This window comes from Scyliorhinus canicula, chromosome 3 (assembly GCF_902713615.1).
Source record: "Scyliorhinus canicula chromosome 3, sScyCan1.1, whole genome shotgun sequence".
Classification (NCBI taxonomy): Eukaryota; Metazoa; Chordata; class Chondrichthyes; order Carcharhiniformes; family Scyliorhinidae; genus Scyliorhinus; species Scyliorhinus canicula.
The window spans coordinates 71,216,860-71,229,581 of record NC_052148.1 but is presented as its reverse complement, the minus strand read 5'-3'; the positions used below and the strand labels follow the sequence as shown (position 1 = coordinate 71,229,581).

The window sequence follows — 12,722 nt, the reverse complement described above, 5'->3', positions numbered from 1 at the left end:
TTAGATCATGTCTGATCTTTTGTGGACTCAGCTCCACTTTCCGGGCCGAACATCCCTTTATTCTTCAAAAAACTATCTATCTTTACCTTAAAAACATGTAATGAAGGAGCCTCAACTGCTTCACTGGGCAAGGAATTCCATAGATTCACAACCCTTTGGGTGAAGAAGTTCCTCCTAAACTCAGTCCTAAATCTACTTCCCCTTATTTTGAGGCTATGTCCCCTAGTTCTGCTGTCACCCGCCAGTGGAAACAACCTGCCCGCATCTATCCTATCTATTCCCTTCATAATTTTAAATGTTTCTATAAGATCCCCCCTCATCCTTCTAAAATCCAACGAGTACAGTCCCAGTCTACTCAACCTCTCCTCATAATCCAACCCCTTCAGCTCTGGGATTAACCTAGTGAATCTCCTCTGCACACCCTCCAGCGCCAGTACGTCCTTTCTCAAGTAAGGAGACTAAAACTGAACACAATACTCCAGGTGTGGCCGCACTAACACCGTATACAATTGCAACATAACCTCCCTAGTCTTAAACTCCATCCCTCTAGCAATGAAGGACAAAATTCCATTTGCCTTCTTAATCACCTGTTGCACTTGTAAACCAACCTTCTGTGACTCATGCACTAGCACACCCAAGTCTCTCTGAACAGCGGCTTGCTTTAATATTTTATCGTTTAAATAATAATCCCGTTTGCTGTTATTCCTACCAAAATGGATAACCTCACATTTATCAACATTGTATTCCATCTGCCAGACCCGAGCCCATTCACTTAACCTATCCAAATCCCTCTGCAGACTTCCAGTATCCTCTGCACTTTTCGCTTTACCACTCATCTTAGTGTCATCTGCAAACTTGGACACATTGCCCTTGGTCCCCAACTCCAAATCATCTATGTAAATTGTGAACAATTGTGGGCCCAACACGGATCCCTGAGGGACACCACTAGCTACTGATTGCCAACCAGAGAAACACCCATTTATCCCAACTCTTTGCTTTCTATTAATTAACCAATCCTCTATCCATGCTACTACTTTACCCTTAATGCCATGCATCTTTATCTTATGCAGCAACCTTTTGTGTGGCACCTTGTCAAAGGCTTTCTGGAAATCCAGATATACCACATCCATCGGCTCCCCGTTATCTACTGCACTGGTAATGTCCTCAAAAAATTCCACTAAATTAGTTAGGCATGATCTGCCTTTTACAAACCCATGCTGCGTCTGCCCAATGGGACAATTTCTATCCAGATGCCTCGCAATTTCTTCCTTGATGATAGATTCCAGCATCTTCCCTATTACCGAAGTTAAGCTCACTGGCCTATAATTTCCTGCTTTTTGCCTACCTCCTTTTTTAAACAGTGGCGTCACGTTTGCTAATTTCCAATCCACCGGGACCACCCCAGAGTCTAGTGAATTTCGGTAAATTATCACTAGTGCATCTGCAATTTCCCTAGCCATCTCTTTTAGCACTCTGGGATGCATTCCATCAGGGCCAGGAGACTTGTCTACCTTTAGCCCCATTAGCTTGCCCATCACTCCCTCCTTAGTGATAACAATCCTCTCAAGGTCCTCACCTGTCATAGCCTCATTTCTATCAGTCGCTGGCATGTTATTTGTGTCTTCCACTGTGAAGACCGACCCAAAAAACCTGTTCAGTTCCTCAGCCATTTCCTCATTTCCCATTATTAAAACTCCCTTCTCATCCTCTAAAGGACCAATATTTACCTTAGCCACTCTTTTTTGTCTTATATATTTGTAAAAACTTTTACTGTCTGTTTTTATATTCTGAGCAAGTTTACTCTCATACTCTATCTTACTCTTCTTTATAGCTTTTTTAGTAGCTTTCTGTTGCCCCCTAAAGATTTCCCAGTCCTCTAATCTCCCAGCAATCTTTGCCACTTTATATGCTTTTTCCTTCAATTTGATACTCTCCCTTATTTCCTTAGATATCCACGGTCGATTGTCCCTCTTTCTTCCGTCCTTCCTTTTTGTTGGTATAAACCTTTGCTGAGCACTGTGAAAAATCGCTTGGAAGGTTCTCCACTGTTCCTCAACTGTTCCACCATAAAGTCTTAGCTCCCAGTCTACCTTAGCTAGTTCTTCTCTCATCCCCTTGTAATCTCCTCTGTTTAAACACAAAACACTAGTATTTGATTTTACTTTCTCACCCTCCATCTGTATTTTAAATTCCACCATATTGTGATCGCTCCTTCCGAAAGGATCCCTAACTATGAGATCATGAATCAATCCTGCCTCATTACACAGGACAAGATCTAGGACCGCTTGTTCCCTCGTAGGTTCCATTACATACTGTTCTAGGAAACTATCGCGGATACATTCTATAAACTCCTCCTCAAGGTTGCCTTGACCGACCTGGTTAAACCAATCGACATGTAGATTAAAATCCCCCATGATAACTGCTGTACCATTTCTACATGCATCAGTTATTTCTTTGTTTATTGCCTGCCCCACCATATCGTTACTATTTGGTGGCTGATAGACTACTCCTATCAGTGACTTTTTCGCCTTACTATTCCTGATTTCCACCCAAATGGATTCAACCTTATCCTCCATAGCACCGATGTCATCCCTTACTATTGCCCGGATGTCATCCTTAAATAACAGAGCAACACCATCTCCCTTACCATCCACTCTGTCCTTCCGAATAGTTTGATACCCTTGGATATTTAACTTCCAGTCGTGACCATCCTTTAACCATGTTTCAGTAATGGCCACTAAATCATAGTCATTTACGATGATTTGTGCCATCAACTCATTTACTTTATTCCGAATACTGCGAGCATTCAGGTAAAGTACACTTATGTTGGTTTTTTTACCTCTGTTTTGAATCTTAACATCTCCAGTTTTATTCCTTTTGTTATTACTGGGCCTATTCACTGTGCTCCCCTCAGTCACTGTACCTTGTACTGTCGCCCTTTTAGATTTCTGACTATGTCTTCTCTGCCTTGCACTTTTCCCCTTGCTTCCTTTTGTTTCTGTCCCTGTTTTACTACCTTCCAACTTCCTACATCGGTTCCCATCCCCCTGCCACATTAGTTTAAACCCTCCCCAACAGCTCTAGAAAACACCCCCCCCTAGGACATCGGTTCCAGTCCTGCCCAAGTGCAGACCGTCTGGTTTGTACTGGTCCCACCTCCCCCAGAACCGGTCCCAATGCCCCAGGAATTTGAATCCCTCCCTCTTGCACCATCTCTCGAGCCACGCATTCATCCTATCTATCCTGACATTCCTACTCTGACTAGCTCGTGGCACTGGTAGCAATCCTGAGATTACTACCTTTGAGGTCCTACTTTTTAGTTTAACTCCTAACTCCCTGAATTCCGCTTGTAGGACCTCATCCCATTTTTTACCTATATCGTTGGTGCCTATGTGCACCACGACAGTTGGCTGTTCACCCTCCCCCCCCCCCCCCAGAATGTCCTGCAGACGCTCCGAGACATCCTTGACCCTTGCACCAGGGAGGCAACATACCATCCTGGAGTCTCGATTGCGTCCACAGACCCACCTGTCAATTCCCCTTACGATCGAGTCCCCTATCACTATAGCCCTGCGTGTCACTTTATCAAATGCCTTCTAGAAATATAAGTATAGTGTACATCCACTGGTTCCCATTTAGCCACAGCATGTTACTTCCTCAAAGAACTCCACTAAGTTGGTTAAACATGATTTCTCTTTCACAAAACCATGTTGACAGTCCAATTATCTTGAACTTATCCAAATCCAAAATTAAAACCAATGTATTAACTATCTCACGAGCCACTTCCTTTAAGACCCTAGGATGAAGTCAATCAGGGCCCAGGCACTTATCAGCCCACAGCTTCAACAATTTACTCAGCACCACTTCTCTGGTGATTGCAATTTTATTGAGTTCCTCCCTCCTTTCCATTTCCTGATTTATAGCTTCTTCTAGGAAGATTTCAAGTCGAACCACTGGTTGCGAACCATTTTTATGTTGGATATTAATTTGGAGAATTACATGAACACTTATTTCCCCAAACCATGGTTTGAGAACTAGTCTCTTTCTCATACCCCAAGATGGTTTCTTTCCAGGGCAGCACGGTGGTGCAGTGGGTCAACCCTGCTGCCTCATGGCGCCGAGGTCCCAGGTTCGATCCCGGCTGTGGGTCACTGTCCGTGTGGAGTTTGCACATTCTCCCCATGTTTGCGTGGGTTTCACCCCCACAACCCAAAGATGTGCAGGGTAGGTGGATTGGCCACGCTAAATTGGCCCTTAATTGGAAAAAATGAATTGGGTATTCTAATTTTATTTTTAAAAAGATGGTTTCTTTCCCCGTGGTGTGCGTCTCACTGACAGAACTACAGTAGGTGGAAATTTCTGATCTGACAAGGAAGATTAAGATCAATATTCTCAATCATATTGTACAGAAGAATCTGCTTCCAGAATGGAGCAATTTCAAACAGAAGTTGGGGGCATCAGGGAGCACTATGCTCTTTTGCATCCTAAGTTCCTCATACTTCTAAATTCATCGATAGCAAAGAATCTGCTGACAAGATAAGTTTGCGCTGAGGAATTTTTAAAAAATGTTCTGCATTCCAACAGCCAAATTGAAGCAGCATCCCCGAAGGCCCACAAGTAGATTACCAATCCCCGTGTTGCAGTTGACATAGTTCACGAAAAAACACAGGAAACATTAACTGTAAATAGAAAACAAATCTGAATGCTCTGTCTCCCTATGCCTGACTATATCACTTCAACAAATAACATTGCATTTTTATGACTAGTAAAAGCCATTATTGTATTTGCACTAGGTTTGTATTTGTAGTTATACAAATAGAAGCTGTATATAAGATATGTTTCCTTCTCATTAGGCTAAAAGAACAAGCTGAAAAAAACCTCCAGAGCTATTTATATACTGTCCAGTCCATCTTTAAGATTTAAGTGAAATAACTCAAGACGTACTATTGTACTATAAAGGATTAGTATTAATAGACAGTTTACATTTGATTTAAGATCACATGACAACAGAACCTGCTGAGGGATAGTTGTGTGTGAAGTCTCATTCTAAACCTTGCTCTATATGGTTAGAACAGACTTGTCAAACTGTTTCACTTGGGGGAGGGGGGGGGGGGGGGGAAAGAGAGAGAGAGAGAGAGAGAGAGAGAGAGAGAGAGAGAGAGAGAAGAGGAGCAATGAGCAGACAAATCTCAGTCATAATCAGAGCACAAAGATCGGAAGAGGTTCTATGATGCACTGAAATTTGTCTACAGGTCACATTCTATTCGTTCATCAATCCTTGGTGCCAACAAGTCAACACGGTTCACAGAAAATGCCCAAATTCTAGAAAGGTGAACAGAGCACTTGAACCACATCCTCCCTAGACCTTCAGCCATCAATGAAGAAGCAATCAACAAATTACCAAAGATTTCCATCAACTGGTCGCTTCATGATCCTCCCACGCTGTTAGATACAACAAACATAATCAAACACTGGATGAAAGCAAACTATTGCAGATGCTGGAATTTGAAACGAAAGGGAAAGTGCTGGAAAATCTCAGCACGTCTGGCAGCATCTGTAGGGAGAGAAAAGAGCTAACGTTTCGAGTCCAATGGCTCAAACTCCAGTTGGCTGGCGAAGCTCCAAGAACTGATGCTATCCCAGCTAAAGTGTGCAAGGCTGGAAGTCGATGCCTGGTTAAGAAGTTCACCGAATTCTTTCCGTCCATGTGGAAAAGTAGAAACAAGGATTCAATGTGCAGGAATACAAAGATGCCTCCCATCATCCATCTGTACAAGAGGAAAGGAACATGCCAATTTTGCCAGAATCATCGAGGAATTTTACTCATCTCCAGCACAGGAAAAATATTCACCAGAATCCTCATGAACATTTCGATCAGGACCTGCTGCCAGAGAGTTGGTGCAGTTTCAGAAAAAGGTCAAGAACAGGCAGCACGGTGGCGTAGAGGTAGCACTGCAGTCTCACACACCGAGGTCCCAGGTTCAATCCCGGCTCTGGGTCATTGTCCATGTGGAGTTTGCACATTCACCCCGTGTTTGCGTGGGTTTCACCCCCCCCAACCCAAAGATGTGCAAGATAGGTGGATTGAACACACTAAATTTCCCCTTAATTGGAAAAAATAAATTGGGTACTCTTAAATTTTTTTTAATTTTTTTTTTTTAAAAAGGTCAAGAACCACTGATATAGTGTTTCCAGCTAGACAGTTCCAGGAGAAATGTCAAGAACAGAACATGGACCTCTTAACACCACATTTGTCAACCTGACCAAGGTCTTTTCCACAGTCAGCCATGAGAGTCTTTGGAAGGTAGTGGGGAAATTTGATTGCCCTGAGAAACTCATCATAATGGTTCGACAGTTCCATGGAGGCATACTCATGCATGTTCTGGATGACCAAGAATCTTCAGACTCATTCCCAGTCACTAATGGAGTTAAACAGGGCAGTGTGCTGGTGCCAACCATCTTCAGCATGTTTTCCTTGCCATGCCGTCTGATACCATCCGCAATTATGTACTTGGCATCGAAATCCGATATCGCATGGATGGGAATTTGCTTAATCTGAGATGACTCCAGGCAAAAACCAAGGTCTCCAAGACATCACAATTTCATGTTTGCCAATGACTGTGCACTAACTGCCAGTTCAGTGCTTGGAAATACAATGTAACATGGACTTATTCTCCAATGCATGCGATAACTTCAACCTTACGATCAGCATAAAGAAAACCGAACTAATATACCAGCCTGCTCCAGGAAAGCGCTATCTCAAGTCCAAGTTTTCAGGTCACAACCAGAACCTGTCGGCAGTGAATAAGTTCACTACCACAGCACCACACTTAAACTCTTCCCCCCCCCCCCCGAGCTGTCTACACTGACAACGTGCATGAATTGAAAGAGCACGGACAGCCTTTGGCAAATATCAGTTCGGTATGTAGAGGAGTAAGTCTGCCTATCAAGCTGAAAATATATGGAACAGTTCTCACTGGACTAATAACCCAAAGGTCCAGACTAATGACCTGGACATAGTGATTCAAATCCCACAACAGTAGCCGGTGGAATTTGAATTCAATTAATACCTCTGGAATATAAAGTTAATTGCGGTAATGATTACCACAGAACGATCACTGATTGTTGTTCAAAGCTCAATCTGGTTCATTAATGTCCTTTTGGGCAGGAAATCTGCCATTCTTACCTGGTCTGGCCTACATGTGACTCAGACCCACAGCAATGTGGTTGATTCTTAACTGTCTTCTGAAATGGCCTAGCAAGCCACGCCACTCTGTTCAAGGGCATTTGGGCAAGAAATGTTGATTTTGCCAACAGTACCCAGGAATTTTTATATATTTTTTAAAGCCCTGCTCACTCTACGCCTGTGAGACGCGGTCACTTTCTTTTGAGCTGCTGTTGAAAGCTTCTGAAGATCAGATGGCAGAGGCAAAATAGCAAACACTGAAGTGCTCATTCAAGTTGACTTACCAGGGATCCCCATCTTATTGAGTCACAACTGAGTTGGGCTGGTCATGCAGTCAAATTGTCTGACACTCACCAAAGCAAATCTTCCATGGAAACCTTGAGGGTGCACCCTCAGGTGTGTTAAAGGAAGTGCTACAAGAATTCTCCAAGCGATATACTTTGAAGTTTTGATATTGACTTTGAATCCTGGGAGAAGCTCACCCAGGATCACTGCACTTGGCGCAAAAAAAAAGAAAAAATGGTGAGACCTCCTTCAAAAGTAAATACATATCAGAGGCAGAGAGAAAATGCAAGAAGAGGAAATCCCAAACCAGTAACTCATCCAAAACTCAATCATCTGTAATATCCTTTCTTAGTTGCAGCGGAACATTCAAGGCAGAGGTTAGCCTTAGCAGTCAAGTACCCATCTAAACCCTACCAAGCACTGCTGATGACGAACATGGTCATGTTTATCCTTCGTAGGGCGGCATGTGGCACAGTGGTTAGCACTGGGACTGTGGAGCTGAGGACCCGGGTTAGGATCCCGGGCCTGGGTCACTGTCCATGTGGACTTTGCACATTCTCCCCATGTCACCCCCACAACCCAAAGATGTGCAGGTTAGGTGGATTGGCCAGGTTAAATTGCCCCTTAATTGGAGAAAAAAATAAATGGGTACTCTAAATTTTAAAAAAATGTTTATCCTTCAAGGCGAAGGTGACCAAGACAGTAAAGTTGTCTACTAAATGATGTTTAGTCAATTTAATTTTAGTTTGTTTGTTACAGTACAAATCTTAAAATGTGAAATTTTGCTTCTCATGTGATTCTTTGCATCAGTCTCTGGAAATTTTGAGTCTCTTTTTAAAAGTTCCCGGTCTCTAGGGATTGGAGCAAAGTTAAGTACATACAGATGAATGCCATTGATTGGGTGGTTACATGAGCATAAATAAAGAGATAATGACACAATAGTTGAGTGGAGTCAGGAGATATATACCTGTACTATTTCAGCCTGTGAATAACTTTATTCCAAGTGAAGGCTGGCTCTGGTTTCTTCCTTCACCAATTGTGTATCAACTGACGATTACAACACTGGGGAAGTGAAAAATCAATGTTCCCGATCACACTGCAATGCGAGTGAATTGAAAGCTCACACATATAGACATCAGATGAGAATATGGCTCAGCCATGATGCCTTCTTGGTCGAAGATCATGCTGACATTCAGTATTGGCTAATGGATTTTAAATATTACAGTCACTGAAAGCAAGTATTGGGAGACTCAGCAGCAGCAACCAAGAAACCAAACACCATTATCACTCACAACCTACAAAAAACAAGTGGGGACAAAAACCTGAAATTAAAATTCAAGCATGGCACTTGGGATAGTATTTCATACCAGAGCACAAAAACATTTTATTGCATGCACAATGCATAGGCCAAACAATGCGAGCATCTGCCATAGTACAAATAAACTACTTTAGTCACTTCAGTGATCCATCAGTTTGTGGAATTTACTTAGGAAACAGTGGGTTGCAGATGGCATTGTCCATTAACTTAATGGAGACGATTTTCATTTAATTCCTTGGAAGGAAATTCCACCTAAATAAGTATTCATTCCAAGTTTCCTTGAAGGTCTGAAAGCAAACAGAACCAAAAAATGGTTACGCGTAGAACTAAGGACAGATATTTCTAAAATTTATGCCAGTTGATATCCTCGGGTACTGCTCATGGGAGAAAAGGAATATTCATACCTCTCCATATAATAAACAACTTTTTTTTTAATGGTGAAGCAAATTCAATTTTAGCCAACATAATTTTTTCCAAGTCACCGGCCACTTGAAATACTTCAGCACATACCATAGGCATACATTATACGGCAGTACTAAGGGAGTGCTACACTGTCATAAAGATTCCGTCTTTCCGATGACGAGTGAAGTCAACAAGTTTACTGATGACATGACCATAGTGTGTCGGATCTCAAACAACAATGAGTCAGAGTACAGGAGGGAGATACAGAACCTATTGGAGTGGTGTAACGACAACAATCTCTCCCTCAGTGTCAGCAAAACTAAAGAGCTGGTCACTGACTTCAGGAAGCAAAGTATCGTACACACCCCTGTCTGCATCAATGGTGCAGAGGTGGAGATAGTTGGCAGCTTCAAATTTCTAGGTGTGCACATCACCAACAATCTGTCCTGGTCCACTCACGTTGATGCTATGACCAAGAATGCACAACAGTGCCTGTACATCCTCAGGAAACTAAGGAAATTCGGCATGTCCACATGATTCTTACCAATTTTTACAGGTGCACCATATAAAGCACCCTATCTGGCTGCATGACAGCCTGGTATGGCAACTGCTTGGCCCAAGACCATACAAAACTACAGAGAGTTGTGAACACAGTCAGTCACATGAAACCGCCTCGCATCCATTGACCGTCTACACCTCCCACTGCCTCGGGAAAGTGGGCAGCATCAAAGAACCCTCCCACCAGGGTTATTCACTCTTCCAACATCTTCCATTGGGCAGCAGACACAAAAGTCTGGGAACACGCATTAACTGATTCAAAAACAGCTTCTTCACCGCTGTTACCAGACTCCTGAATGATTCTTTTATGGACTGAACTGATCTCTTCACACATCTTCTCTGCTGAGTAGTACTGCATCCCGTATGCTTCATCCGATGCCTGTGTCTATATATTTACATTGTGTATTTATGGATGTCCTATGATTTTTTTCATGAATGGAATGATCTGTCTGGACTGTACGCAGAACAATACTTTTTCACTATACCTCGGTATACGTGATAACAAAAAAAATCCAATCCAAATCCAAGTGTTATTTGCATGACACAAAAACAAAATACTGTGGATGCCAGAAATCGGAAACAAAAACAAGTGCTGGAAATAGTCAGTCAGACAGCATTTGTGGAAAGAAGAAGTGTGTTTTAGGTCAAAATGACATTTCAGAGCAGTTCTAAAGTGACTAAAGATCATCTCGACCTGAAAAGATCAACTTTTTCTCCAAAGCCTCCCCTCAGTACTTCCAACATTTTTATTTTCCTGCTTGCTAAAGATCCTTGAATTTTTTTTTAAATCATAATTTTTTCCAGGTCCAAATAAGAGCAAGAAGCTACACTGATAGTCATCAATGTAACATAAAAAAGGGTTCTGGGAGGGGACCGGAGTAGATCTGGAACAAGGAATGTCACACATACCCCACAGAGACAGGCCTGACTGGGGCCAATCAGTGTACCCATGGCCACACCTTTTATTTGCACAAAGTGAGACAAGTTAAAGGAGAAATTGTTGAGTGAAAGAACAGGTTCAGCCAGGCTGAGGAGAGTGATGGTGGATGGGAATTATTAAATTCTCTGCTCGAGCAAGAAGCGAAGAATCCTTGGACTATTCTGGTGGGAATGGTGGCGTAGCAGGATTAGACATCCATTGTAAAGAGGTAAGAGTTAGGGTCAGAATACTGGAAATTGTTGATAATGTGTAGGTATCAGAGAAACTGCAAATATAGGTGGGAAGACAAGAGGAGAGAGAATGTGAGTCAAAATAGAAAGAAATGGGCTCCGTTGGGCATGAATACAATGGGTCTACCAGAGCAGTCCTGGGATTTTGCGAAGGAGGTATAGTGGATTGTGGGGGGTTGGGGCACTCAGAGGTTCGAAGCTGTGGAGTGAAGATGTCTGGAGGAAGGGAGATCGGTGACAGTCCTGGAAACAATGGTTTTATGTTTAGTAGTGGGGTCATGATCCAAGTGAAGGTAGGAGTAAGAGAATTGGTGCTCAGCCTTTGCAAGGTAAAGCACCTTGGTAGGTGCAGACAACAACACCACCCTTGTCGGCAGGTTGGATAACAGAGTCACGGTTGGATCTAAAGGAACTGAATGCAGCAAGTTCAGAAGGAGTCAGGCTGAATGGAGTGCATGAGAGAAGCAGAGAAATTAAGATGGCAAACTTCCAGTGACGGGGATGTGCTGAGCAGTCTCAGGTGGCTCTCCTCAAGAACACTATAAAATAGGCACTTTGGATGAATTTAGTCTGAATATTTGGACTCATTCTACCTGTAAACAGAAAAGGAAGAGGAAAGGAGCAATATGCCAGCAAGTGGGAGTTGAAGAGGCTGCAGGGAAGGTGGAAACGGTGGAAAAGGACAGGAACAGCGAGCAAACGAGTCGAGTCGGCAGACCCAAGAGGCGAGGGGTTCCCGGCTAACCCCGAGACAGGGAGACCGATGACCCTAACAACGGGCTCTGTCTCATGCCGCCCCCCCCCCCCCCACCCACCCAAACCTGGAGATGAATGGAAGACGTTCCTGACTAAGGAATTGACGGCAATGAGGGAGGCACTCAAAGTGGAGATCCAGGTGGTGGTCGCCATGCAGACGGCGATTGACGGAATGGGGAAGAAGCTGGAATGTCAGGGGAAGACATTCCAGGAGCTTTAAAAAGCGTCAACTGACCAAAGCGACACGATTGTTGCCCTCTCTGAAGGCCAAGACAGAACAGTTGGTGGCGACCCAGGGGACTCTAAAGGGGAAAGTCGAGGATCTGGAGAACAGGTTTCGGCACCAAAACATCCGGACTGGTTCGTGTGGATGAATGGCCTAGAGAAAAAGCAGACATGGTAGCAATGAGGATGATGGACAGAGAGAAGGGAGAAAGAAAAGTAATGGACATGAATAAAGTTTGCTTGGGACACTACCGCCTTGCTTTGAGCAAGAGCACAAGTTTACATGGAAGGGGTGTGGGCAGCGGAAGAGGAGACAGAGGGGGCCGCAATTGGTCGGGCATAGGGAGCGGGTGAAATCAGCACCGGGAGGAAGGCCACCACACTAGTGGAGAAAGCTAGCACCAGGAGGTATGAAAGCAAGGGGGCTGTGGCGCATCTCCTAGTGGGGAGGGGAGACCACAGGGCAGGGAAGGGGAAGGAGGTGGATAGAAAGGAGGTCCGGGGGGGGGAACCACGGTGGTAGTGGGGAAGGGGGAAACATAAAGAGAAGAAGGGAAGGGTTTTAGATTGGCTTCAGCAGGTCAAGTTCGGGTTGCCGGAACAAGATGGCACCATAAGTAGCCACTTTGGAGGGTCGCTAAACAAAGCAACACCCTGGAGTGCAGGGGCTCACCCACGTGGTTTTCATACAATTGACAGCCATTGTGCCCCCTGGACAAAGGGAAACCTTGGAGCACAGGGGCCTGGCCTCATGGTTCTGGAGAGCCTTCTTCGAGGCAATGTCCAAGGTTGTGGGGTGAGGCTAGAGCCGTGCCCGAGAGT

At 43.9% G+C, this 12,722-nt stretch overlaps 1 protein-coding gene across 2 annotated transcripts in view; it reads right to left on the bottom strand.

Annotated features, from left to right (window-relative positions):
• ube2r2 (ubiquitin-conjugating enzyme E2R 2) overlaps positions 1-12,722 on the bottom strand; it is a 157,758-nt gene that overhangs the window by 92,087 nt on the left and 52,949 nt on the right. The window lies entirely within an intron of this gene.